We start from the raw sequence: 26,993 nt of genomic DNA, 5'->3' as shown, positions 1-26,993 counted from the left end.
GCTGTTGACCAAGCCAGTTTTCTTTTTTAACTGGTATTTGTTATATGTTTACTTAGAACAGTGCTTGGCACAAAGTAAGTGTTTAACAAATATTATCATTATTATTATTAAGTAGGAGAGAGGACAGGTATTGAATCCCCATTTCACAGTTGAGGAAATTAAGGCACAGGGATATTTAAGGAATTTGCCCAAGACTACACAGCAAGCAAGTGTGAACCTGGATTAGAATCCAGGTCATCTGACTCCTAGGCCTGTATTGTTTCCCCATGGCAATAATGAGTAACACTACTAAATTATGAATGATATTTGTTTTGTTGTCTGCCTCCCCTGTTTAAACTGTGAGCCCATTTTGGGGCAGGGATTGTCTCTATCAGTTGCTGAATTGTACATTCGAAGTACTTAGTACAGTGCTCTGCACATAGTAAGTGCTCAAATACAATTGAATGAATTTTGAGGGGGGGGAATCTTATGCCCCACTGGGCTCTGTCACCCCATTTCGTATTAATAGTGGGCATTTATATAGGCCTCCTTACGGAAGGGACAGTTATGTGTCCCCAGCCACATGCTAACTGGGTAAGGGGGTTTGGAAAGGACAGTCATTAAAGACCAGAGTACTTCTTTCTTCCCTTTGGTTTTTCATATATCCTGGGCCTCTCACCCCATACACAGGGTAACCTCTACCCTCCTCTTTAGTGGAATGTCCTCTGATTCTACTTCTCCACAATTCAAGATGGGTCTCTTGGTTGTTTCAAGCTTGGCTGTTTCATTCCACTCTTCAGTATTCTTCAATCTCATTTAAAACTTAATACCCAGGCATTCATGGCCCCAGCAGGCCTGCCTTCTTATTAATAAGTTGAGATGAGCTGCTTATGGAGACCTACTACCCATGTCTGTGGCAGGACATAAGCTTGTTGTGGGTAGAGAATGTGTCCAGCAATTGTTATATTCATTCAGTAGTATTTATTTCATTCAATAGTATTTATTGAGCACTTACTATGTGCAGAGCACTGTACTAAGCGCTTGGAATGAACAAGTCGGCAACAGATAGAGACAGTCCCTGCCCTTTGACGGGCTTACAGTCTAATCGGGGGAGACGGACAGACAAGAACAATGGCAATAAATAGAGTCAAGGGGAAGAACATCTCGTAAAAACAATGGCAACTAAATAGAATCAAGAATAGAGCAGGCACCACAGATGCAGATGTAGATACACAGGACACCCACTAGAGAGGCAATGTGACTAAGTGGCTTAGAGCAGAGTCCTGGGAGTCAGGATACCTGGGTTCCAATCCTGCCCATCCCATTTTTCTTTAATTATAATGACGGTATTTGTTCATTCCTTCAATCTTACTGATTGAGCGCTTACTGTGTGCAGAGCTTTGCACCAAACACTGTTCTAAGCACTGAGGTAGATACAAGGTCATCAGATTGTCCCACATGGGGCCCACAGTCTTAATCCCCACCCCACAGATGAGGTAACTGAGAAACAGTGAAGTGACTTATATTGTACTCTCCCAAGTGCTTGGTACAGTGCTCTGTATACAGTAAGTGCTCAAACACTTGATTTAATGTAAGCAGGTTAACCAGGTGCGTGTGGCTTTCTCTCAAAATGGTACGGTGCTTTAATTGACAAAAAGAGGAGAGAAATTTTACCCTCTGTGGTGTTGCTGTACTTAATTGACATGGCCTTATCACTGAGTTTCCCCTGGTAGAGGAACAGGATTGCTGAGTCAATCCCTTTCTCTAGGGTCATGCTTTCCAATGCTACAGGCTAAGTGTGTGTGTATATTTAAGTAATTACTATGTGCTAAGCACTGGGGGAGAGATACAAGGTAATCAGGTTGGACACAGTCCCTGTCCCACATGGGACCCACAGTCAGTAGGACTAAATTCCCATTTTAAGATGGGGTAAGCATAAGGATTTACTCCCTTTAACCCCCAGCCCCACAGCACTCATGTATACATCTGTATAGTAATGTCACCCCCTCTAATAATAATTATGGTATTTGTGTTTGTGCCAATCATTGTTCTAGGCACTGGGGTAGATACAAGGTAATCAGATTATCCCACATGGGACTCAGTCTTAATTCCCATTTTACGGATGAGGTAACTGAGGCACAGAGAAGTGAAGAGACTTGTCCAAAGTCACACAGACAAGTGGTGGAGCTGTAATTAAAACCCACTTCCTCTGACACCCAAGCCCCTGCTCTTTCCTCTAAGCCAGGGAAGAGAATATGTTTACCAACCCTGTTTATATTGTACTTTCCTAAGTGCTTAGTACAGTCCTCTGCACATAGTAAGTGCTCAATTAGAGTCCTCCTTCTGGACAAGAGGGAGAACTAACCTCTAGAGGGGAAGAAGAGCTCTGTGGGTATTGGAGGGGGTGGTGAGAAGCAAAACCAGGAGATGTTTCAGCCTGGTCTTCAAAATCTGATCTCCTGTTGTCTTGGACTCCCAGCTTCCAAGGTTTATACATCTCAGCGTTTATAGGTGGAGTCAACTTAATTATCCTCCCAAGGTTTTAGTGCCCTGCTCTGCAAGCAATTAGTTCTCAAATGTTATTGATTAAATCTGTGGTGGGAGGGGAGGAATCTTTGTGGGAGAGAAGAAATAGATTGAAAGAAGAGAAGCTTCTCCCCTCTGTTACTTGGCTCATCTATATCTTTTGTTAATGAGATGTACATTGCCTTGATTCTATTTATTGCTATTGTTTTTGTCTGTCTCCCCCGATTAGACTACAAGCCCGTCAATGGGCAGGGATTGTTTCTATCTGTTGCCGAATTGTACATTCCAAGCGCTTAGTACAGTGTTCTGCATATAGTAAGCGCTCAATAAATACTACTGAATGAATCTATAAACTCAGTCTCAGAAGCTGAAGGGTCTTGTATCTCTGGTTTTGTTGGCAGTATCTTCCATCTTCCCTCCCTACTACAAGGGACACAAGTCTAAGGGAGCAATCACCTTCATGGTTTTCTGACCTAGACTCACAGTCTCACTCATTCCAGGCATCTTACAAAACTTAGACTTTTCAAATAAGGCTGGTAATAATGATGGCATAATTTAAGTGCTTACTATGTGCCAAGCACTGGAGTTAGATGCAAGGTAATCAGGTTGTCCCACATAGGGCTTACACTCTTCAATCCCTATTTTAAAAAAATGGTGACATTTATTAAGCACTTACTATGTGCAAAGCACTGTTCTAAGTGCTGGGGGGATACAGGGTGATCAGATTGTCCCACATGGGGCTCACAGTTTAAATCATGTGTTTGCTGGCAGCAGGGACCCTGTCTGTTGTATTTTCCCAAATGCTTAGTAATAATAATGATGGCATTTGTTAAGCACTTACTATGTGCAAAGCACTGTTCTAAACACTGGGATGGTTACAAGGTGATCAGGTTGTCCCATGTGCGGCTAACAGTCTTAATGCCCATTTTACAGATGAGGTAACTGAGGCACAGAGAAGTTAAGTGATTTGCCCAAAGTCACACAGCTGGCAAGTGGCAGAGCTAATAATAATAATGTTGGTATTTATTAAGCGCTTACTATGTGCCGAGCACTGTTCTAAGCACTGGGGTAGACACAAGGGAATCAGGTTGTCCCACGTGGGGCTCACAGTCTTAATCCCCATTTTACAGATGAGGTAACTGAGGCACAGAGAAGTTAAGTGACTTGCCCACAGTCACACAGCTGACAAGTGGCCAAGCCGGGATTCGAACTCATGACCTCCGACTCCAAAGCCCGTGCTCTTTCCACTGAGCCACACTGCTTCTCATAAGAAGTGGGATTAGAGCTTCTCATAAGAGCTGGAATTAGAACCCATGACCTCTGTCTTGCAAGCCCCAGCTCTTTCCATTGAGCTACGCTGCTTTACAGATGAGGTATCTGAGGCACAGAGAAGTGAAGTGTCTTGCCCAAAGTCACACAACTGACAATTGTCTAAACTGGGATTAGAAACCCTGACTTCTGACTTCCAAGCCCAAGCTCTTTCCACTAAGCCTCGCTGATAAGAGCCAAGTTGATGACTTTCAGACCTACTGCTCTTTGAAGCCTGTCCCTCTTACGTCCCAGCATTCAAAAATCAATTAACTGTATTTTAGCACTTATGTGCAAAGCACTATATTAAGCAACTTGAGAGAGGACAATATGACAGAGATGGTAGACATATCCCCTGCCCACAAGGGACTTTGTCTAGAGGGGAAAACAGACAGTAATGTAAATTATGGATATGTATATAAAGTGCTATGTGGCTGAAGGTAGGGTGATTTAGAGTGCAAATTCAAATACAAGGGAGATATGGGAGGGAGTAGATGAAATAAGGGCTTAGTTGGGGAAGGCTGCTTGGAGGAGGTAGAATTTTAATAAACCTTTGAAGGTGAGAAAGTTTGTGAAGTTGGCATTTATGGCTAGGTGAGAAAGTGCTGGAGATATAATGGAAAGGTCAGTTCATTGGCTTTTTTTTGTTTCCCCCAGTTATCATCTCTTGATGTATTTCTTGCATCATCAATAATTGTTATTGCTTTCATGTTTGATATGGAGTCTTTTCAGAGTGTGCCCACCCCCCCAACCATCATCACCAGGGAGATCTTTATTGGAAAATGACACATTCCTTTCCTAATTTATTCTTAGTCCAGAGTGCTGGGGAAATCAGACCCTCCCCACTTTCCATCTTCCTGGTAGGTTCTCCTACAAATCCAGTAGACTTAAAGTGTGAGCCCCAAGTAGGACAGGGACTGTGTCCAACCTGATTAGCTTGCATCTACCTACTGCTTAGAATTCTTGACAGTAGGTGCTTAACAAATATAATAATAATCTCCCAGTCTTATCTCTCCTACCCCCTTGAATACCTGCTCCAGAGGTGGGAAATACTGCCCAGCCTATTCTTTCTTTTACATTCATATAGTCTTGTTACTTCTTGGCTATGGGAAGCTTACCTTGGTTAGAGAAAACAGTTAATGTGGAACCCATGCCTTAGGCCAGGTCCTCCCAACTGGGTTGAAAGATTCAAAAAGTCATCTTATTAAGTGCCATTGAGTTGTTTCTGATTCATAACAACTCCATGGATATACTTTCTCCAGAATGTCCTGTCCTCTGCCATAATCCACAGCCTTTCTAATGGTTCTTCCGTTATCGTTGTTATGGTCTCTATCCAACCAGCTGCTAGTCTGCCTCTTCCCCCATTTGCCCTGGACTTTTCGTAGCATTAGTGTCTTTTCGAGAGAATTAGCCCTCCTGATTGTGTCCAAAATATGCTAATTTAAGTCATTTGGCCTTCCAAAGACCACTTCGGTTTAATTTGCTCGCAAATTCATTTGTCTTTTGGTCAGTCCATGGTATTCACAAAAGCCTTCTCCACCAGCACATTTCAAAAGAATCCATGTTTTTTCTATCCTGTTTTTTTCACTGTCCACCCTTTGGACCCATATGTTGTCACTGGAAACAGCACAGGGTTGACAATTTGTATTTTTTGTGGCAATTGTTACATTAGCACATTTCATGACTTTTTTTTTCCAGGCTCTTCATAGTGATTCTTCCTAACATTTATCTTCAGTGTATTTTTTGACTACTAGTTTTTACTGATTATAGATCCCAGGAGAGAAAAATTGTCAACTATTTCAATCTTCTCTCTGTCCACTACAAATGTGTTAAAGTGTCAAAAAGTCTTATCAGTGTCAAACTATCATCTCCCTTCACACTGGGCTCCCCTCTCCCAAAACATTTGTTCCCACATTGTCTTCCTCCCTGTTCTTCCTTCATCTACTACTGCCATCTTCTTCAGCTCTCTTCTCCTCCCTTTCTCTTCTAGTTTTGCATATGCTCAGTGAACACAAAATTGTTACAATTAGAGAGCCCTCTACATTTTTTTTTCCAGGGGTGGTGCCACTGGAGGCTGGAATTACAAAATGGATCCTACAGGGGGTTTTGCAGGCAAAGATTGAAGTTGGTGCAATTATTTAAAGTTCCTCTTTTGAATTGAATACCTTGAAACATTTTCTTTTTTTGTTTTTTCTCTTGCTCTTTTTATTTTATTTTTGTCTTTCATGGAATTAATCCGCTTTGGATAGAAATAACCAGAAGGGCCTGAAGTGGTCATCCGCAAGATGGTGGGTGTCCTGGGACAGGTCAAAATGTACCAGAGAACTGTTGGCTGTCTGCAAGATAGCCTTACTGCTGGGGACTAGCACGACTTGGATCTTTTTAGTGAGCTTTCACTGCAAATAAGCAAGATGAAAGGGTTTTAGCTGTCTTATATGCCAAATTCCCTAAGGTTCAGGAGGATAAAGTTAACTTCTTGTAAAGTTTCACAGCCAACAACTATTTTTTTGGCAACGTATTCAAATACAAAGATAGACTTTCTACTCCTTGAGTAACCTTTTGGTGCACAATTAGCAAATGCTATTTTTGCCTGAGGTGTTTACTCATGAAGTAACTAACTTCTGACATAGATGGCATGACTACTTCCTATGTGCAGAGCACTGTAGGAAGTGCTTGGAAGAGTACACTACAACAAAGTAGTACACATGTTCCCTACCCACAAGGATCTTACAGCCCAGAGGGGAAGTCAACTATTAAAATAACATGGTTCTACAGAGAAAAAGAGGTTCCCATGTTCAAAGCAAGACAGAAAAGGGACTTAAAACAATAAAAAATTTCTCAAGGCAAAGGGGAAAAGACAAGGGGATTGCTCCTCCAAAAGACCATGGAAAGGTCCCTTATGTTTGAATGTGAACTGTATGGTTATTATACCTACTAGTTATGTTAATGGCTAAGTACTATCCATTTTCTGTCAGGAATATGTAATGTCTTTTATATAGTCTAAGAATTGAGACACTGATAAGGATAGTAGACCTACACACAAATGATGGAGTAGATCCTTGTTCTTATCCCACTCGGACTTCATTGAATCATATTTATTGAGAGTTTAAGTCTGTTCTGCAGACTAAGTTTTGGGAAGAGGACAGTAAGAAGGTTTGGATGGGAGTAAGCCGATGGAGTGTGACATTAGTCATGAGAATGTCTCTGTCTGATACTTGTTATTGTGAGCAATAAGAACTGCTCTTTAGAGAATTATCTGAGATGAGCTGTCTCTGTCACCAGAGGATTATTTTGCATTTTTCTACCTGAATTTTTAATACTGGGGGAAGGTGAGCTCTGTAGAGCTTTTCTACATAGCTGGACTATTAAGGGAAAATAATGTGAAAATTAGCCTGTAAGCCCGTCAAACGGCAGGGACTGTCTCTATCTGTTGCCAACTTGTTCATTCCAAGTGCTTAGTACAGTGCTCTGCACATAGTAAGCGCTCAATAAATACTATTGAATGAATGACTGTTTCTGGACACTTTTCCATTTTGGATCTGCTTTGTGTGTGGACACACACACACACACACACACACACACACACACTTTGTAATCAGTCCAACTCCATTGTTGATCTTTTACCATATCCATGGTCTACAACCACTACCTTAGGTTTGGGAGTTGTATTTCTGTCCTGTAAGACAAAATCATGTCTTTTCAGAGAAATCCTTCACTTACTGACTCAGTGAATTGGAGGGTGAGAACCAAGCATGATGACCTCAGAGTGTTTCACAGAGAGTGTGTGTTCCGCAGAAAGACTTTGGTTCAAAGGCATAGTGTCTGTCAGAGCCCTTCCTTTGGGAGATGCATCTCCATTTAAACCCACTGAAGCTTGTCATCACATCTTAGAACTTCTGCAGGAAAATGAGATGGGAAAAATAAAGCCTTGAGGACACAGCTGCAAATAAAACATAAAACTGGAAAGAGATGTACAGCTACTCATGCTAGTTGATTGAAACCTTCCAAAAATCTCTGTGGATTATCTGGGGCACTAGTTTCTCGGTGGTTTCGCTAAGACTGTCAAGCCTGCTCTACTAAATTTAACTTGTCTTTATCTTGGAAAAATAAAATTCTTCTTTCTCATTTGAAAAGACAAGGAAAGGTATTTTACAGACATTATTTGGGATTTTGGAGCAGCATTTTGGTTGGAAAACAATGTGTTGTACCCAGGATTGAAAAATAAGTCCTGAAGAACGGAGTCAGTGAGTGGAAGCTGTGGATGGGAAGCTTGAGCTTTGTTCTGGATTAACCAGGAAAGAGAACTTCTTGCCTGAAGTCCGACTGATTAGCTGATAAATGTAAATAAATGGTGGTATTTGTTAAGCGCTTACTATGTGCAAAGCACTGTTCTAAGCGCTGGGGGATACAAGGTAATCAGGTTGTCCCACGTGGGGCTCACAGTTTTTTAATCCCCATTTTACAGATGAGGTAACTGAGGCACAGAGAAGATAAGTGACTTGCCCAAAGTCACACAGCAGACATGTGGTGGAGCTGGGATGTGTGCTTGAAAAGGGGACTGAGTAGTCTCTGTGAAAGAGGGAGTTAACAAATGCATGTCTTTATACTAAAAATACGATTTCTTCTCTGACCAGGGATTGATTGAGTTGGCATTCTATTTGGGGTTGGATGAAGCAGTGTGTAATGATGGTATTTAAGCACTGATTCTGTGTCAAGCACTGAGTTAGAGGATAATCAGGTTGGACTCCGTTCCTGTCCCAAATGGGGCTTATAGTATGCGGGAGGGAGATCAGGTATCAAATCCCTATTTTTCAAGTGAGGAAACTGAGGCACAGAGCCATTGAGTGGTTTGCCCAAGGTCACACAACAGAAGAGTGGCAGAGCCTATATTTGAAGTATGTTTAATGACTCAGGCTTAGAAGCAATGTGCCTGGTGGGTAGAACCCTGCCCAAGGGTCAGAAGGACCTGTTTTCTAATCCTGGCTCTGCCAGTTGTCTGCTGGGTGACCTTGGGCAAGTCACTTCATTTCACTGTGCCTCAGATTGAGATTGTGAGCCAATTTGGGACAGGGACTGTGTTCAACCCAATCACCTTTTATCTGCCCCAGTGCTTAGTACTGTGCCTGGCACAAATACCACAATTATTATTATTGTTGTTATTCCCTTCTAGGCCACACTGCTTATTCTTTCAAATATTAAACTTAAAAAAACCCAAAACTTTTTTCACAATTCTCCTTAACATAGATGTAGCTGGACAGTTGTAATTATAATAATTTGCTGAACACTTAACTGTGTGCAGAGCACTATACTAAGTACTTGGGAGAGTGCAATATAAAAATTGACAGGTTTTGTGCACACAGTGAGATTAATAATAATGTTGGTATTTAAGTACTTACTATGTACAGATCACTGTCCTAAGTGCTGGAGTAGATACAGGGTAAACAGTTTGTCCCTTGTGAGGGTCACAGTCTTAATCCCCATTTTACAGATGAGGGAACTGAGGCACAGATAAGTGAAGTGACTTGCCCACAGTCACACAGCTGACAAGTGGCAGAGCAGGGATTTGAACCCATGACCTCTGACTCCCAAGCCCGTTTTTTCCACTGATCCACGCAATATAAATGTTATAGATATGTACATAAGGGCTGTGAGGCTGAAGGTGGGGCGAATGGAGTGAAAGAAGAGAAAATGCAGATTTAGTTGAAGACCTCATAGGGGAAATGTGCTTTCAATAAGGCTTTGCAGGTGCAGAGAGTTATCTTATGTTGGACATGAAGGGAGAAGGAGTTCCAGGCCAGAGGTAGGATTGGGTGAAACATTGACACCAAGTCAAATAGGTAAGGCCTTAAAATCTGATGAGATTTAACTGTTTTACAGTGTCCCAGCCCTTGAATTTTTTTTTTATAAACAAAACAAAAAAAACAACTCCTAAAATCAGACCTCCCCTTGCTGCCTGGAAGAGATTTTCAAGAACATGTAAAGGAAGAGAATCCCTTGGGAATGAACTATTTTTGTTGCCATTGTTGCAGACCACATAGTGGGATGGATGGGCCATTGTCTTACTTACCATGTCTCTTCCAATGTTCTAAATTATTTCCGTATTTAAAGGCAAACATCTTTTCAGGAAGAATAATGAGAACTTGATTTTGATGCTGCTGCTTTCTCTGTGGTGGCCTCTGTTGGCATCTCTTGCCAACTTCGAGTTTTCTAACCTTCCTTATGCTATTTGGGACCCAGTCACGAGGGCTCAGAGGGGCTAAATATTAGAATGGCAAAATGTGGAGGGGGCGGGGAAGAAGGGGGTGGATGGAAAACCAAGCTAGAGGGAATTTTCTTTTTCTTAACGGTATTAAGTAATAATAATGTTTTTTCTTAGTGCTTACTATGTGCAGAGCACCGTTCTAAGTGCTGGGGTATATACAGAGTAATCAGGTTGTCCCATGTGAGGCTCACAGTTAATCCCCATTTTACAGATGAGGGAACTGAGGCACAGAGAAGTTAAGTGACTTGCCCACAGTCACAGAGCTGACAAGTGGCAGAGCTGGAATTCGAACCCATGAATTCAAGCCTGGGCTCTTTCCACTGAGCCATGCTGCTTCTGCTTTGTGACCTTGGGCAAGTTAGTGTGGCTCCGTGGAAAGAGCACAGGCTTGGGAGTCAGAGGTCATGGGTTTGAATTCCGGCTCTGCAACTTGTCAGCTGAGTGACCTTGTGCAAGTCACTTAACTTCTCTGTGCCTCAGTTACCTTATCTGTAAAATGGGGATTAAGACTGTGAGCCCTACGTGGGACAATCTGATTATCTTATCTACCCCAGAGTTTAGAACAATGCTTGGCACATAGTAAGTCCTTAACAAATACCAACATTATTAACAAGTATTTAAGTGCCAGGCACTGTATGAAGTGCTGGAGTAGATACAAGGTTGTCAGGTTGGACACAGTCCCTCTACCAGTTGGAGCTCAGTCTAAATGAGAAGCAGCATGGCTTAGTGGATAGGACTTGGATTCTAATCCAGGCTGTGCCACATCTGCTCTGTGACCTAGAGCAAGTCACCTAACTTATCTGGGTCTCAGTTACATCATCTATAAAGTGGGGATTAAGAGTGTGAGCTCCTTGTAGGATAGGGACTGTGTCCAACCTGATTAACTTGTACCAACCCCAGTGTTTAGAAGAGTGTTTGGTACCTAGTAAGTACTTAATAAGTACTGAATTACTACCCATTTTACACCTGAGGTAACAGGCAAAGAGAAGTGAAGTGACTTGCCCATGGTCACACAGCAAAGTGGAAGAGGTAAGATTAGAACTCAGATCCTTATGATTTGCAAGCCTGTGCTTTATCCGTTTTTTGACTTGCTTCCTCATTTATGCTAGAATCAACTGCAGAAGCACAGTTGTATGTTCAGCTTTACAAGACAGAAAAGCTTCAGAAATGACCATATTACCCTCCTTAAACTCGGACATCCCAGTTGTGTAAATGAGGAGGAAGATTGGGGTGAAAATTCTCTGGTATTCTGGAACACCCACATTGTAAGCTTCAGAATGACGTAACTATTCTTATTACAACCCACCCTGCACATTTTGCTCCTCTAATGCCAACCTACTCACTGTGCCTCAATTTTATTTCTCTCTCCACCACAGACACCTTGCCCAAATCTTCCATGGATCATGGAACTCTCTTGTCCTTTTTATCTAATGGAATCATATTCTTCCTACCTTTAAAAAACCCTCCTAAAAACCACATCTCCCAGGGGCGTTCCCTGACTGCCCTCATTTTCCTGTTAACCTTCCTTTCTGTTTCACTTATGCCCTTAGTTGTATACCTCTTGAACTATTTGATACTCACTCCAGTCATACAACACTTATGTACATATCCTTATACTCTTTCCCCTATTTGTAATTTAATGTCCATCTCCTCATGGGCAGGGATTGCCCACCAACTCCATTGTAGTGTATTTTTCCCAAGCACTTAATCTAGTGCTCTGCACACAATAACCACTCAATAAATACCCCTGATGGGCAGCTAGCTCAGAAGTAATCTGATTTCTTGGACTAATTAAAACTGTTGGGATTCTGTGCCAACCTGAATTGTGGAGCTCTGTCCCTTTTGCTCTCTTGATATGTCTTGGAAGCTTGCTTTTCTTGATAAATGCACACTTAGCCTATCGCCGAGTGAACGTGACCATATTGATGGCTTTTCCCTTGTCCTGAATCCAACAAACTTCCAACCTGGTTATGCAGCATCTTATTTTTGGGCTCAAATGTTGCTCTAGGCTTATGTACATATCCTTACATTCTACTATTTCCCCTATCTTTACTGTATCTTTATCTCCCCATATAGACTGTATGCTTGCTGTGGGCAGGACATGTCTCCTAACTCTGTATTGTATTCTCCCAAGCATTTAGTGCTTTGTTCTGTACAAAAAGTGCCCAAATTCCATTGATTTATCAATATGGTAACTCTTCAGGAGAGTGTTTCAGGAAAAGAACATGCACTTGTGGTCATGCTGTTAGTAAAGAAGCTTTAGTTCTTACAATGTGTAGAGTTCTATACTAAAAGCTACAGGAGAATTAAACACTCAGGATTTATTGAGCCCTTAGTGTGTATCAAGCACTGTGCTAGATACTTGGGAAAATAAAATACAGTAGAGATGGAAGACATGCTCCTTACCCACAAGAAGCTCACAGTCTAGAGGGGGTGACAGACATTAAAATTCCTGAAGGGAGACTATAGGGCTTTGTAAATAAAGGCTGTGGGGATGAATATCATATTCTTAAAGCATACAGATCCAAGTGCATAGGAAAAATGGGACAAAAAAAAAGGCCTAGTCAGGGAAGACATCTTAGATGGGGAGTGATTGTTAGCCCTCAGGTAACTCACAAGGTGAGGAGTGGGATAGCACAGGGTGGAGTGCTCCTCCATAGATGCAGGGAAGCAGATGGGATCCTAAGCCAATCATGAGCTAGCACAGGGCAAAATCCAGTCCCCAAACCACCCAAATATTTTACTTTCTAGCCCTCCTGCAATGCATCTTAATAACAGGAACAAGAAGTAAATCCCTCTATTAGATGGCTAATGGGTGAAAAATTGTAGACACCATTAAGACACAGGCAGATTCCATATTTTGTTTTTTATTCATGTCATTAGGTTTGCCTCCTGCAAATATGGCCTATATTTGATCTCTCCAGCTGCTTTTAAGCCCATAAGATCCTAGAACTGAGGCTAAACCAAACATTTTCTACAATTGAGAGAGCTAGCTTCACACTGATTATTTCCAAGTGTGGGAGCTGAGGCTGGTGAGAAACTGGTCAAAATACTCCATTGTTTCTGTTCTCCAGATCTGTTCGGAATCATTATTCAATACAGCTTTAAAATATTGTATTAATCGAGTTTGAGCTGGTGGCTCCAAATTCACCTCACACACAGACCAGCCAACCCCAGTGACCCAAAACGTAAAGTGCTACAATCCCTACGTTTCTCAAACCTTTAGAATGTCTGGGAGGTCGCAGTTCTTAAACTCTGCATTGCCAGCCTAAAATAGGGAGGCCTCTAAGGTCTCCACATTCCATTAAATCCATCAGTTGTTGAGCTCTTACTGTGTGCAGAGCACTCTAAGTCCTTGGGAGAGTATAATGGAACAAGTAGACATTAGCCCTACCCCAAGAACTATTTATCTTCATGTTTTGGTTTGTTGACATTAATAATAATAATATTTTAATAATATTAAGCATTTACTATGTGGGAAGTGCTAGAGTAGCTAGAGAATCAGATCAGATAGATCCCATATGGGCTCACAATTTAAAGAGAAAGGAGGACAAGAAAAGTGAGTCACAGAAAAGTTGTGACTTGCCCAAGGACACACAGGAGGCAAGTAGAGTCAGGATTAAAACTTCTCTTCATTCAGTCGTAATTATTGAGCGCTTACTATTTGCAGAGCACTGTAGTAAGGACTTGTACAACTGGGCAACAGATAGAGAAAATCCCTGCCCAACAACGGGCTTACAGTCTAAATGGGGGAGACAGACAATAAAACAAAACAAGTAGTCTGGTGTCAATATCATCAAGATAAATAGAATCATAGATACATGCACATCATTATAAATTCCCAATCTTGAGTTCTTTCTATTAAACTATACTGTCTCCTTCATTTTGTTTAATATCCATTTACCTCCACTTAGACTGTGAGCCCAGTGTGAGATAATTGTGATATTAAGCACTTAGAAAGTCTGGATAAGGATGATATCTGATCTAGTTAAATGGGTCTACCCCAGCTTTTAGTACAGTCTACAGCTCATAAATACTTACTAAATGTTGTGAATAACTAACTTGTCTTTGCTCAGTTCAAATCTAACAATTTCATTTCCCTAAAATGACATAATCCTGCAATATGTTTTCATTTTCCCATCTCCCTTTTTGTCTATTTCTGTGGCCCTGAAAAATATATAACTAATAATTCAATATATTTCTTGATCCCTTTCTGATGGAGTAGTTCAGTCTGTGAAGTTTAAAAATCTTTGTTTTTTTGCCATATGTATGAAAAATTTCTGGCCTTTAAATGGCAAGATTTCCATGATATTTGCCTTGCCAGGAGTCATGAAGTTCTTCAGGATATTTTCATTAAGTGGGCAGCAAGTTCTCCAATATAGTTTAATTTTTTCATACTCTTTTTTTCATGGCAGCTATCTCTAGCTAAATTGCCCCCCTCTCCCTAAAGTGCCCCTACCATTTGCAATGGGGAATTGAGGGAATATAGAGAGGAATACCACCAAAAAACTGAGAGAACAGTCAGTGGTTTTTGAGTGGCTAAATGCATAACTCTGTACCAAGCAGTTGGGAGAGTACAATATAACATTTTTGTAGACCTGTTTCCTACCCACAGGAGCTTACAGTCTAGGGGGAGACAGAACTTCAGATATGTGCTTAATTGCTGTCGGGTGAATAAAAGGTACAAAACCAAGTTCAATGGTAATGCAGAAAGAGGGAGTGGGAGAAATAAGGGTTTATATGGGGAAGGGTCTTGGATCTTGGAAATATGTATTTTTTTGTTTTTTAATAAGACTTTGAAGGTGGGGAGAGTGGGGTGCTTAACATGAACAGGGAGGGAATTGCAGGATATGGGTGAGGGGTTGACAATGAGATAGATGAGGTCAAGCTAGGATGAGTAGGTTGGCAGAGGAGTGAAGTTAGCATGCTGGGTTATAATAGGAAATCAGTGAAGTAACAGGTGGGGGCAAGGTGGTTGACTGCTTTAAAGCCCATGGTAAAGAGTTTTTGCTTGTGGAGGTGGATGGGTTACAACATGAGGTTCTTGGAGAGTGAGGAAACATGGACAGAACTTTTTTCTTTTTTTTAAAAAAAAAGTATCTGAGCAGGATAGAGAAGTATGCTCTGGAGTGGAAAGTGATCAGGAGTTAGGGAGAAGAGCAAGGAGACTGATGCAATAGTCAAGGCAGGATAGGATAAGTGCTTAGATCAATGTGGTAGCAGTTTGGATGGAATGGTTAGATTTTAATGAGTTGTGAGGGTAGAATCGACAACGTTTGGTGACAATACAACAGAGTTGCTGGACATGTTCCCTGCTTGAAAAGAGCTTACAGTCTAGAGGGTTATACAGACATTAAAAAGAAGAATGCTGTGAGACTGAGGGTAGTGTGACTTTCAAGTGCTTAATGGGAACCGGTCCAAGTGCACAGGTGAGCAGAAGAGAATGGGAGTAGGGAAATAATAATAATAATGTTGGGATTTGTTAAGCGCTTACTATGTGCCGAGCACCGTTCTAAGCGCTGGGGTAGATACAGGGTCATCAGGTTGTCCCACGTGGGGCTCACAGTCTTCATCCTCATTTTACAGATGAGGGAACTGAGGTACCGAGAAGTGAAGTGACTTGCCCAAAGTCACACAGCTGACAAATGGCCAAGCTGGGATTTGAACCCATGACCTCTGACTCCAAAGCCCGTGCTCTTTTCACTGAGCCACGCTGCTTCTCTAAGGGCTTCATTGTGGAAATAAGGGCTTCATCATGGAAGGCCCCTTAGAGGAGATGTGACTGTAAGGCTTTGAAGGTGGAGAGAGTAATGATCTATTTTATATTAAGTTGAGAGAATAGAATCTGGTAATGTGGGGAAAATCGAAGCTATTGTTTGACGGGCTGTTCCCAGTGTTGTCCAAGTCTTCCAGCAATCTTGTGCTAGAAAACACTGTTGATGACCACTTCACTATGCCTTTATTATGCTTGATTTTAGTATTAATATTTATCCTGTCCTCCATACTTAAGTATGCATAGTACGATCGGTGTTCGGGAATTGTTCTATTTTCCATCTTTTTCTCATCCCATCCAGAGAATCTATGTTGTGGGCATATTTCCCAACAGCCTTTTGGGACTGTGACTGGTTATCTTGTTCTGTCACTTGCCATGGAAGATGGTTTGCAGGGACTATGTGAAATGGATGAAAAAAAATCCCCATTTGTCCTATAGCATATCCACTCCAGTAGGCAGCTAGACATCACTGCAGCTGTAGAGATCATCTTTTAAAACCTTGCAGCCTGTCGTCACTCAAACCTGGATTTCAACCTCCCAAAGTTACACTGACCTTTTAAATTAGTGTTCTACCATTTTGCTTTTCCAAACCATACAATGTTAGAGTGTGATGGTAGCCAAATTCAGTGATACCATCACATTCTGTGTTTCCTATGGTAATATTGGGTTGTGTACATAATTTGCCACATGGCTGATCCATGTATGTTTGCCCACAAAGCAAGACTGCCAGTAGAGAGAAGGGCTATAGTCAGAACAGAATAACTGACTTAACAGTAGTAGCAGACAACACTATGCCCTCACCCATTTGTTAAATCATCAGCCAAATTTATTATTTACTATGTAAGTATGGCAGAATGCCATAGTAGTAAGTGGGAGGGTCATTTCTTTGTTTGCAAAAGGGATAAAAAAGACAACAGTAGCTACAAAAAAGGAAACATTGTCTTCCACACACAAGTATGCTTACCAGACCTGGAAAACAGTAGGGGCATCAGAAGAGTTGAAAATATGCAGGCAAGGACAGGTATTTGGGGGGATTCACAGTATCACCAGTTACTGCATGCACTCTTTACCAAAAAGAGTGTCTTCTCTTTTTCTTTTCTCTCTTCCCTTTTTCCCCACCCAACGTGGAAGGCCTGACGTCAGCACTTACCTGAAGGCCCCCTGTCAGCTTCTACTCTGAGCAGGGGGAAACCTCTTTGAAACAAAGCACAACCAAGCCCACCTCCATGAGCTATGGCTGTCCAGTGTCCCCTCCAGTGCTGGGATGATTTGTTTCAAGAAGTAGTAGCAGTTGTAAATATTGAGCACCTACTGGATGCAATACAGTCTAAGCACATGGGAGGAACAACTAAATCCCAAGACACATTACTTGTCAGCAAGGTGTTTACACCTAATGGGAAAGACAGCACTATTCTCAAGTAATAGAATCAGAATACAATTTGGTGTCAAAATGCACATATATACCTGCAAGTTCTCTGGGTGGGCAAACAAGATATAAAAGTGCAAACTCTGAACAGTTGATACTTTCTGGGGTTGATAGGAGAGCCTTGTACAGAGGAGAGAATAGTTTAGGAAGGTTTTGTAGATGGGGAGGACTGAAACCTGGGGAATTTGTAAGGGAAACAGATTTTCAGGCCCAGGAGAATACATGAGTAATATGGCCCAATAGAGCACAGGTCTGGGAGTCAGAAAGTCATGTCTTCTGATAATAATACTATTGGTATTTATTAAGCAATTACTATGTGCAAAGCACTGTTCTAAGCTCTGGGGTAGATACAGGGTAATCAGGTCATTCTACGTGAGGCTCACAGTTAATCCCCATTTTACAGATGAGGTAACTGAGGCACAGAGAAGTTAAATGACTTTCCCACAGTCACACAGCTGCCAAGTGGCAGAGCTGGGAGTCGAACCCATGACCTCTGACTCTGAAGTCCAGGCTCTTCCCACTGAGCCACGCTGCTTCCCTTCTAATTCCAGTTCTGCCACTTGTCTATGTGACCTTGGGAAAGTCACTTCACTTCTCTGTGCCTGTTACCTCATCTGCATAATAGAGATTGAGATTAGGAGCCCCATGTGAGACAGAGACTGTCTCTTGTATCTTAGAACAGTGCCTGGCATATAGTAAGTGCTTAAATACTAGGAATGGGTAAGATGGCACCAGCACTAGTTTATGGAAAGGCAGGATGTCGCATGCCCTATAATAATAATAATTGTAGTATCAAGTGCTTAATATGTGCTAAGCACTGGGGTAGATACAGGATAATCAGGTTGGTCACAGTCCCTGTCCCACATGGGCACAGTCTAAGGGGGGGAGAGATAGAGCCCCATTTTACAGATGAGAATACTGAGGCGCAGAGAAGTTGTCACTTGTCACAAAGCAGGTGAGTGGTAGATCTGGAATTAGAACCTAGTTCCTTTGACTCCCAGACCTGTGCTCTTTCCAATAGGCTATGCAGATAAAGGGTTAAACTACCCAACTATTTAGTGAGACTTCCACCTCCACTCCTGAGGGTGGGTGATGGATTAATTACTGTTCTGGTTAGATGCTTACCACTGGGTAGATACAAAATAATCATGATGGACATAGTCCAACATAGTCCAACATAAGCTGGGATTCCCATGTGGGACAGGAACTGTGTTTAACCTCATTTACTTATATCGACCCCAGTGCTTAGTATAGTGCTTGGCACATAGAAATCACTTTAGAAATACCACAATTATTATTAATAATATTAATAAAACCCACACAATTCTATCAAACTGCTAGGAAAAGGTGCACTAATTCAGATGAGAAATTGGCCCTCATGAAGCAGCAGTACCCATCCACAGTAGATCACTGATGGGCTTGGCAGTTCTATTTCCAGGCTTGTGGCATCTAGTCCCAGATTTCTCCCTATGATGTTGGCAGTGATGTAATCCTTTTGTTCCCAGAACACTGATATTTGGCAAAATAAACCATACCATGGCCTTAGGTAAAGGAGGGGAGAGCTAGTTACTTTCCTAAATAGAGTACTGACTGTCAGAATATCTCCACTTCAGCTACTGACTTTACACAGTTATATGGGTCAAGTTGCCTGACCTTGCTCTTTCCACAGGGTGAAATGAAGTTGGGAATAATTTCTCCTCTTTGGTAGTGTAGCTGAGATGAGGTGATAGTGACTGGGTAAATAGTGATCAAATGGAATGTGCTAGAAAAGAGAAAGTGATGTACATGGTGGGCTTTTTTAGGAACTTGCTACTTCCTCTGCTCCTTTTCCTCAGTTCTTGGCCCACATTTGAGAAATGGTTGAAATAGTCACTGCAGAGGGTTGTGGGAGCCTTGTTGACTTGGAGTTGAATGGATTGTTTTTCAACCTTTGGGACTCTACATGCAAATGCTTTGGAATTCTCACCCCAGTTTAGCAAGCCTACTGAGGACACCAAAGAGCCCACCCATACCACTAAAGTCTGGGAGGCTGAAGCAGCCATACTTCTTCCACTCTAGTTGCCAATCTGCCACAACTCTGTTCAGCTTTCTCCCCCACCCCCTCAAGCACCTTCATGCCTCCACTGTAAGGCCAGGACTTGTAGGTCTTCCTGAATTACAGTAATAAGGATAAAATTAAGGAATTTTAAGTACTTACTAAGTGCTAGAATAGGTAAAGGATAATCAGATCAGAGCATCCCTGATCTACATGGGTCTAATGGGGAGAGTGGGCAGGTATTGCTTTTCTCATTCTACAGATGAGAAAACTAAGGCAGAGAAGTTGACTTAAGGTCTCACAGCAGACAAGTGGTGGTGCTGGGATTAGCACCCTGATCCTCTGACTCCCAGCCCCATGCTCTTTCCACTAGATCACACTGATCTGCCTCCTACATAGTGAATGATAATTATAATCATTGTATTTGTTAAGCATTGACTATTGCTAAACTCTGGAGAAGGCGCAAGATAATCAGGCTATACCTTGTCCCACGTGGGGCTCACTGTCCAATTATGAGGGTGAACATCTATTTAGTTCCCATTTTACATATGAGATAACTGAAGCCCAGAGAAGTTAAGTAACTTGCCCAAGGTCACACAGCAGACAAGTGGAGACAGGATTAAAACCGACATCCTCTGACTCCCAAGCCCATGTTTATTTCCAATAAGCCACATTGCTTCTTGCCCAAGGGGGATGTCCATGTCCAGGTGATATTGGGGTGCAATATTTCCAGCCTTGGAGATGGGGTACCCCCAGTTCTTTCATAATGCAAGTGTTGTATTCTTACAAACCCACACTGTGGTATTCACAGGCCTCGATGGGCCAGGCACATGCATACTCACAAATTAGTTCTTCCAACCCTGCATCATGGTGAACTCAAACATGCTCCAGTTGATGGAAGAATGTTTTCCCCAATTCTCTAACCGCATCTATTCCAAACATGGAGTGAAAACCCATGTTGTACCAGATCCTGAACCTCAAACTTCCTGGACCTCTTGATTTGTGTTTCCTTTTTTGTCTTTGCACTGATGTCTGAGACCAAGTCATTTATTCATTTGTATTTATTGAGTACTTACTGTGTGCAGACCACTGTACTAAATGCTTGGGAGAGGACAATATAACAAATGGACACGTTCCCTGCCCACAGTGAGCATACTTATAGAGGGGGAGACAATATAAGTTCCAGATAGGTACATAAGTGCTGTGGGGCTGGGACGTGGGAATGAATAAAGGGAGCAAGTTAGGGTGAAGCAGAAGAAAGTGAGAGAAGAGGAAAGGAGGGCTTAGTTAGGGAAGGCCTCTTGAAGGAGATGTGCTTTCAACTGGGCTTTGAAGGGGGCCTGGGTGTGTGGGGGGGGGGGGGGCGGTGGTCCAGGAAGAGTCATTGTCAGATGAGGAGGGAGGGCATTCCAGGCCAGAGGCAGGATGTGGGCGAGAGGTTGGTGATGAGGAGGTTGGCGTTAGAGGAATTGAAGAGCGTGGGCTTTGCATGGGGACCTGGTCCCTCTACCCCTGCCAGTTGCAGAGAGGAATATGAGATTCTATTTATAGAATTCCTACCTGGCATGATGCACTGTGCTGATCACTTAGGAAAGTATAACAGAAGTGTGTGACATGCTCCCAGCCCACCAGGAGCTGACATTTTAACAGATGAGGCAGCCTGAAAAATATTTAGTGTGAAATCAGAATAAAGTGAAAGCTCAATCAAATCAGGCATAATTACTCATTAGAAGCAGCTGATGGGTTAGCACAGCTTGGGCTATTTGGAAATAAATTGGTGCATCTAGGAAGGTGATTTTTGATGGAGTGCAGAGCTGGAGGCAGTAGGAAGGCTTCTGGGTGGAGGAGATGTTATTTCAATAAGGCTTTGAAGCAGGGGAGAGTAATTTGTCTGTCAGATTTGAGAAGGGAAGGCATTCTTGGCCAGAGGCAGGACATGGGCGAGGGGTCAGCAGTGAGACAGACAAGATCGAATCATAGCATTCTAATCCCAAACTGCTCTCCACTTCAGCTCCTTTCCTGCAGACTTGACACGGGTATAATATTGACTTGAATGAAAGTTATGTTTTCTTAGGCACAATAGGAACTTTTCCATGAAGATAAAATATCATTTTAAAAAATGAGTCCATTGATTGAGGCCAGTGCAAACCTGTGATAATTCAACAGCTCTGTATTCACAGCCTCTATTCTGCTGGAACTGTCTTTAGGAGACCTTTCTGAGAGTGCCCAGGAGCAGTGTTATCACGCTTCTCTTAAATCCTTACTCAGACAGCGAGAGCATTGTGAGCAAAATTTGCATTTCATAACTGGAGCTAATACCAACCCACACAGATGTGATAAAACATCAGAGGAACAATGGGATTTCCTGGCAGGTGAATGCTTTTTGGGAAATAGCACAGAAGAGAAGATCCGAAGGATAGCAGACTTTTTACCTTTTAAATCTCGGATGTTAGCCACCCCCCGGAGTGAAGGTCCTGCACAGTCATGTGGGACAATGAAATGCCATCCCTTTCCACCCCTACGAATGTTTCCCTGATGCAAATGGTAAAATAACAGCCCGAGTTGGAAAGGAGGCACGTTGTTTGAATTCCAAGAATGTCTATTTGCTTTTCTGCCTCCAGGTCTGTGCAGAAACCAGAACAGCCTCTTCGACTTTAGTATGCAATTGCAGAGCATTGCTGTTTGGTGACTGAGCAATGCAGTCCTCTGATAATGTATGATTGATAGCTGTCTCTTTCCCCACACTCTGTTCCTACTGTCTCCTACAGCCAGAACATTACTAGGAAAGTGAATCATTACAAAAAAAAAAAATTACTGTCTCCATTTCTCAAGAACCTCCAGTGATTGCCCATCCACCTCTGCATCAAATAGAAACTTCTTAACATTAGTTTTAAAGAATTCCATCACCTTCTCTCCTATCTTACCTCATCAATTTCCTACCAGAACCCAGCATATTCACTTCATGCCTCTTATGCCAACTTAATCACTGTACCTTGATCTTATCTATTTTGCTGCTGACCCCTTTCCCATGTCCTCCCTCTGGCCTAGAACTCTCTCCCCCTCCATGTATGACAAACTACCACTCTCCCCATCTTCAAAGCCTTATTTAAATCACATCTCCAAATTAGGTATTCCCCAACTAAGCCCTCATTTCCCCTACTCCCTCTTCCTTCCGAATCACCTATCTGCACCCGTTAGGCACTTGATATTGATTCCACATACATATATATGCTGCCTTTTCCCGCAGATGTAACTTATTTCAGTGTTTGCCTCCTCCTCTAGATTGTAAATTCATTGTGGACAGGAATCACATCTACCAAAAGACAGAGAGAGAGAGAGAAACCTGAGTGTTTCTGACTTTGTGGGGGAGGCAGAGGTTGGTATGGAGACACGATTTTTGAGTTCTGTATTTTCCTGATGCCTGATTACTTGTTTCTTTCCTTTCTGCCTGTGTGATATATGTGCTGTTGACATATCCCTTTCTATCTATATCTCTGCTCAGTTAAATTATTAAATCAATTTGTCACTTTATCTTTCCTGTAGGATTGTAAACTCTTTTGAGGACAGGAATATCATCTTGTACTTTTCTGAACATTCCTCAAGTGCCAAGTTAGTGTTGCATTCAACATGTAATGTTGGTTATGGTTATTAAACAAGAAAATGGACATTTCTACAAGATGTGCCTGGAGAACTGAAACTCTTGTTGGCAGACTTTGTTCCTGGTTAGCAGCTCTGGTATGGAATAAAACAAGTGGACCCACACAAATATCCTCAGGCCCAAGGAGGTGGACATACAGGCACTCATGTAGAGTGGTGAGGAGAGAACAAATGCACACAGGACTAGAATAAAACCCCCAGAAAATAGATGGGGTAGAGTGAGCAGCCCCTTGCCTGCTGTGCCCCCCAACTAAGCTGGGCACAGGAACCCCTGGTGAACACTGAAGGTGAGGAGCTCGTGGCCTTATCTTACAAGTTCCAATACTGTATGGCCAATGTCCCCAGTCTGTGTTTACCAATTATGTTATGTTGTACTTTTCCAAAGTACGTTGTACCCTATACACAGTAAGCACTCAAATACCATTGATTGAATCTGTTTATTACCCTTCATTTCTGGGGTTCATCACTTTCAGTAGCAAATGCTAGATTATAGAAAAAGGCTTTCTGGGGATAGTTAGACTAATGAGGGTTTTGTAGAATCTGGACATTTCTTTGCCACCCCTCTCTTCCTTTGTTACCATTAGGACAGGTAATTCATGTCAGTTGATTGTATTTATTGAGCACTTTATGCAGAACACTGTACTAAGAGTTTCTACGGCCAGAGTACAATAGAAGATGTACCATGCCCACAATGAGCTTACAGTCCAGAGGGGGAGATAGACATTAATATAAATAAATTGCAGATATCTATGTAAGTGCTCTGGATCTGGGGGTGGCAAGGAGATGAGTAAAAGAAGCAAGTCAAAGTGATGAAGGGAGTTGAAGAAAAGGCAAAGAGGTCCTAGGGAAGGCCTCTTGGAGGAGATATGCCTTCAATCAGGCTTTGAAGGTGCGGAGAGTAATTATCTGTCAGATAAGAGGAGTGAGAGCATTCCAGGACAGAGGCAAGATGTGTACATGAGGGTGGTGGGGTGTTACACAAGATTGAGGTACGGTGAGAAATTTAGAATTGGAAGAGCAAAATGTGCAGGCTGGGTTGTGGTAGGGGAGTAGAAAGGTGAGGTAGGAGGGGTCAAGGTGATTGAATGCTATAAAGCCAATCGAGAGGAGTTTGATGGGCAACTACTGGAGGTTCTTGAGTAGTGGGGGGAAAAATGATCCGGGCAACAGAATGAAGTATAGATTGGAATGGGGAGAGTCTACATGAAATGAGATCCTACAGCCTGCTTCTTCTTTCTGCTTTGTAGTTAAGACTGTGTGAAAGGTAAGGAAGATATTTCTTTTTAAATCTTGCCAACTTTAAGGCTTGTGCCTTCCCACACATTCCTGTCAGAAATGGACAAGAGTAGCCTTCAATAAATAGATATATTCACCTGTGGGCCTTTATTCCATTGTCTCCCCCTCTAGACTGTAAGCTTGTTGTGGGCAGGTAACATGTCTACCAACTGTTATATTGTACTCCCAAGTACTTAGTACAGTGCTCTGCAAACTGTAGGTGCTCAATAAATGATTGATCAATTAAAGGTATTTATTGAGCACTAATGTGCAGAGCACTGTACAGAGAGGTTGGGGGAGTATAGTAAAATAGAGTAAAATAGCCGTGATCTCTGATTACAAGGAGCTTGCAATCTTCAGGGAGAGAGGCACTGAAATACACGCAGGAAATGGAAGAGAATAAGGATATGTACATAAGTGTACAGTGTTCTGCACTTAGTGCTCAATAAATAATATTGAATGAATGAATGCTGAGGGTGGCATGAGTATCAAGTCCTTAAAGGGTACAGATGTGACTGGAGAGCCAAGTAGGAGAAATGAGGGCTTGGGGAAGGTTGCTTGAAGGAAATGTGACTTTTTTTAAATTTTGAAGTATAGGTTTGAAGATGGGGAGAGTAGTGGACTGCTGTGTATATGAAGGCAGTTGGAGTTCCAGGCCAGAGGGAGAATGTGGGCAAGGAACTAGTGATGAGATGGAGGTCCAGTGAATAGGTTGTTATTAGAGGAGTGAAGAGTGGGTGGGTTGGGTTATAGGAAGTAAGGACTGGACTCACGAGAGGCAGGAAGAAGGGAGGTTAGTGAGGAGGATGATGCAGTAGTCAAGGTGGGGAAATAAGCATGTTAGAGGAGAAAGCAGATTCTACAGATGTTAAGGTGGATTCAAAAAGGATTTAACAATAATGGCATTTAAGTGCTTGCTCTGTGCCAAACACTGTACCTAAGAGATGAGGTAGATACAAGTTAATCAGGTTGGGTAGAGTCCCTGTCCCTGGACTGAGTTTAAGCCATTAACAATGAATGGATCTTGGAGGATGTTCTGTCCATGGTTTGTGTTGGATTTTTCAAGGTGGGGCAGAGATCCCTGAACTGATAATCAAAGAAGTTTATTGCACTGAAGAGGTAACTTGATTTAGAAAAGGGTGATGCAGATGTTGAAGTACTTCATCCAATGAGGACCCTTTAAATCTTTTGCAATTTACTCAGGCAAATGAAGGAACTAAGATCTCTTCACCCAATTTAGGATTGAGGGGTCTTGGGTCAATTTTAAGAAATCAGATGAATGTCAATATCAATCATATTTGAGTGCTTATTGTGTGCAGAGAACTGTAATAAGCACTTGGGAAAGTACACTATAACAGACTCATTTCCTGCCCAAAACAAGCTTACAGTGTAATTTTACAGTTATGATCAAAGACCAAATGGAAAGAGGACTTCAGAGGTTTTTCAAGAAAAGTCAGTGGGCTGCAGGATGCTTTATGAGGACAATAAGAAGGGTGTTGGACAATCTTAGATTGAGAAACTACCACAGACAGTTGCTTCTTCTGTCCACCACCTCCTGCAAAGACTCATAATTGTATTACAGCTCATTTGGTTAATATTGTGATGTTTTGCTTTGAATTAAAATTTAAACAATACAGATTTACCCCATGATAAGTCATCATATGATCCTTAAAAATCTGGCTACATTGTGAAAGGCAGTCTCATGGGGCAGATTTTCTCATAGACTTAAGGTTGTAAATTGGATTCCAATCCAGACATTTGGAAAAATATGAAATTCCTTTACATTCAATCTTCTGAAATATCACTAAATTCTCTATTAAAATAATTCAAAGCAACATCCAATAAGTAATATGATTATGAATTCTGAAGACTGGAAGTAGAAGCTTGATCTGCTGATTGTAATAGTGGGTTTTTCAACTTTAGTGAAAAATTTGCTTAATCTAGGGTTAACCACAGCCTACGTATTTTCATAAAGCTCCTTGAAGAATATTATTTCCTTCTGAGCATCCCAATATACCTTGAAACTCCTTTATCAGGGTCATTCATTTTTTTTTTAAAGTTCAACTGGTTTCTTTTGAATACTGTCTTGCAGTCTACCAGCCTCACTGCTAATATGAGTTCAATCATTTTTTTTCCTCCTAAAAAAAAAAGACCACTTTGAGTCAGACCCTGGTGGACAATCCCTTTGGTACCCATTTCAGTGGCTAACTGTTCTCACTATTAGATGATGAGAAGCAGCGTGACCAAGAAGAGCACGGGTCTGGGAGTCAGAAGGACCTGGGTTCTAATCTTGATCTCACCATTTATCTGATGCGTGACTTTGGGTAAGTCACTTTATTTCCCTGGGCCTGTTACCTCATCTGCAAAATGGGGATTAAGCCTTCCTCCCTCCAACTGAGACTGTGGGAGAGGGACTGTCCAACTTGAAAAACTTGAATCTACTCCAGCTCTTAGAACAATGTTTTACACCATAGTAAGAGCTTAAATACCATAAAAAGTTTCATTAATTTATAGTGCACCTTCTTCATGCAGCCATTTAGTTCCATTTCTCCTCCCTTTTCTTCACTGGAGATGGAGATTCTCCCATCCATCTGCTGGGCGAAATTGGCAGCTTTTCAATGACTGGGGATTTTGTTATTGAATGATGTCAGGCAACCTTGACTCAGGAATGGAGAAGAGAGGAAACAGATGCTACTGACTGAGGTATTCTGGCAGCCACACAACTGATCACGAAGGGTGGTATTTTTCTGAC

At 41.9% G+C, this 26,993-nt stretch overlaps 1 long non-coding RNA gene across 1 annotated transcript in view; it reads left to right on the top strand.

Annotated features, from left to right (window-relative positions):
* Nucleotides 1-26,993, top strand: part of LOC114815124 — a 245,413-nt gene that overhangs the window by 951 nt on the left and 217,469 nt on the right. The window lies entirely within an intron of this gene.

Source organism: Ornithorhynchus anatinus, chromosome 1 (genome assembly GCF_004115215.2).
Source record: "Ornithorhynchus anatinus isolate Pmale09 chromosome 1, mOrnAna1.pri.v4, whole genome shotgun sequence".
NCBI classification, from domain to species: domain Eukaryota; kingdom Metazoa; phylum Chordata; class Mammalia; order Monotremata; family Ornithorhynchidae; genus Ornithorhynchus; species Ornithorhynchus anatinus.
The sequence above is the reverse complement of the archived record's forward strand: the minus strand, read 5'-3'. Positions and strand labels throughout refer to the sequence as shown.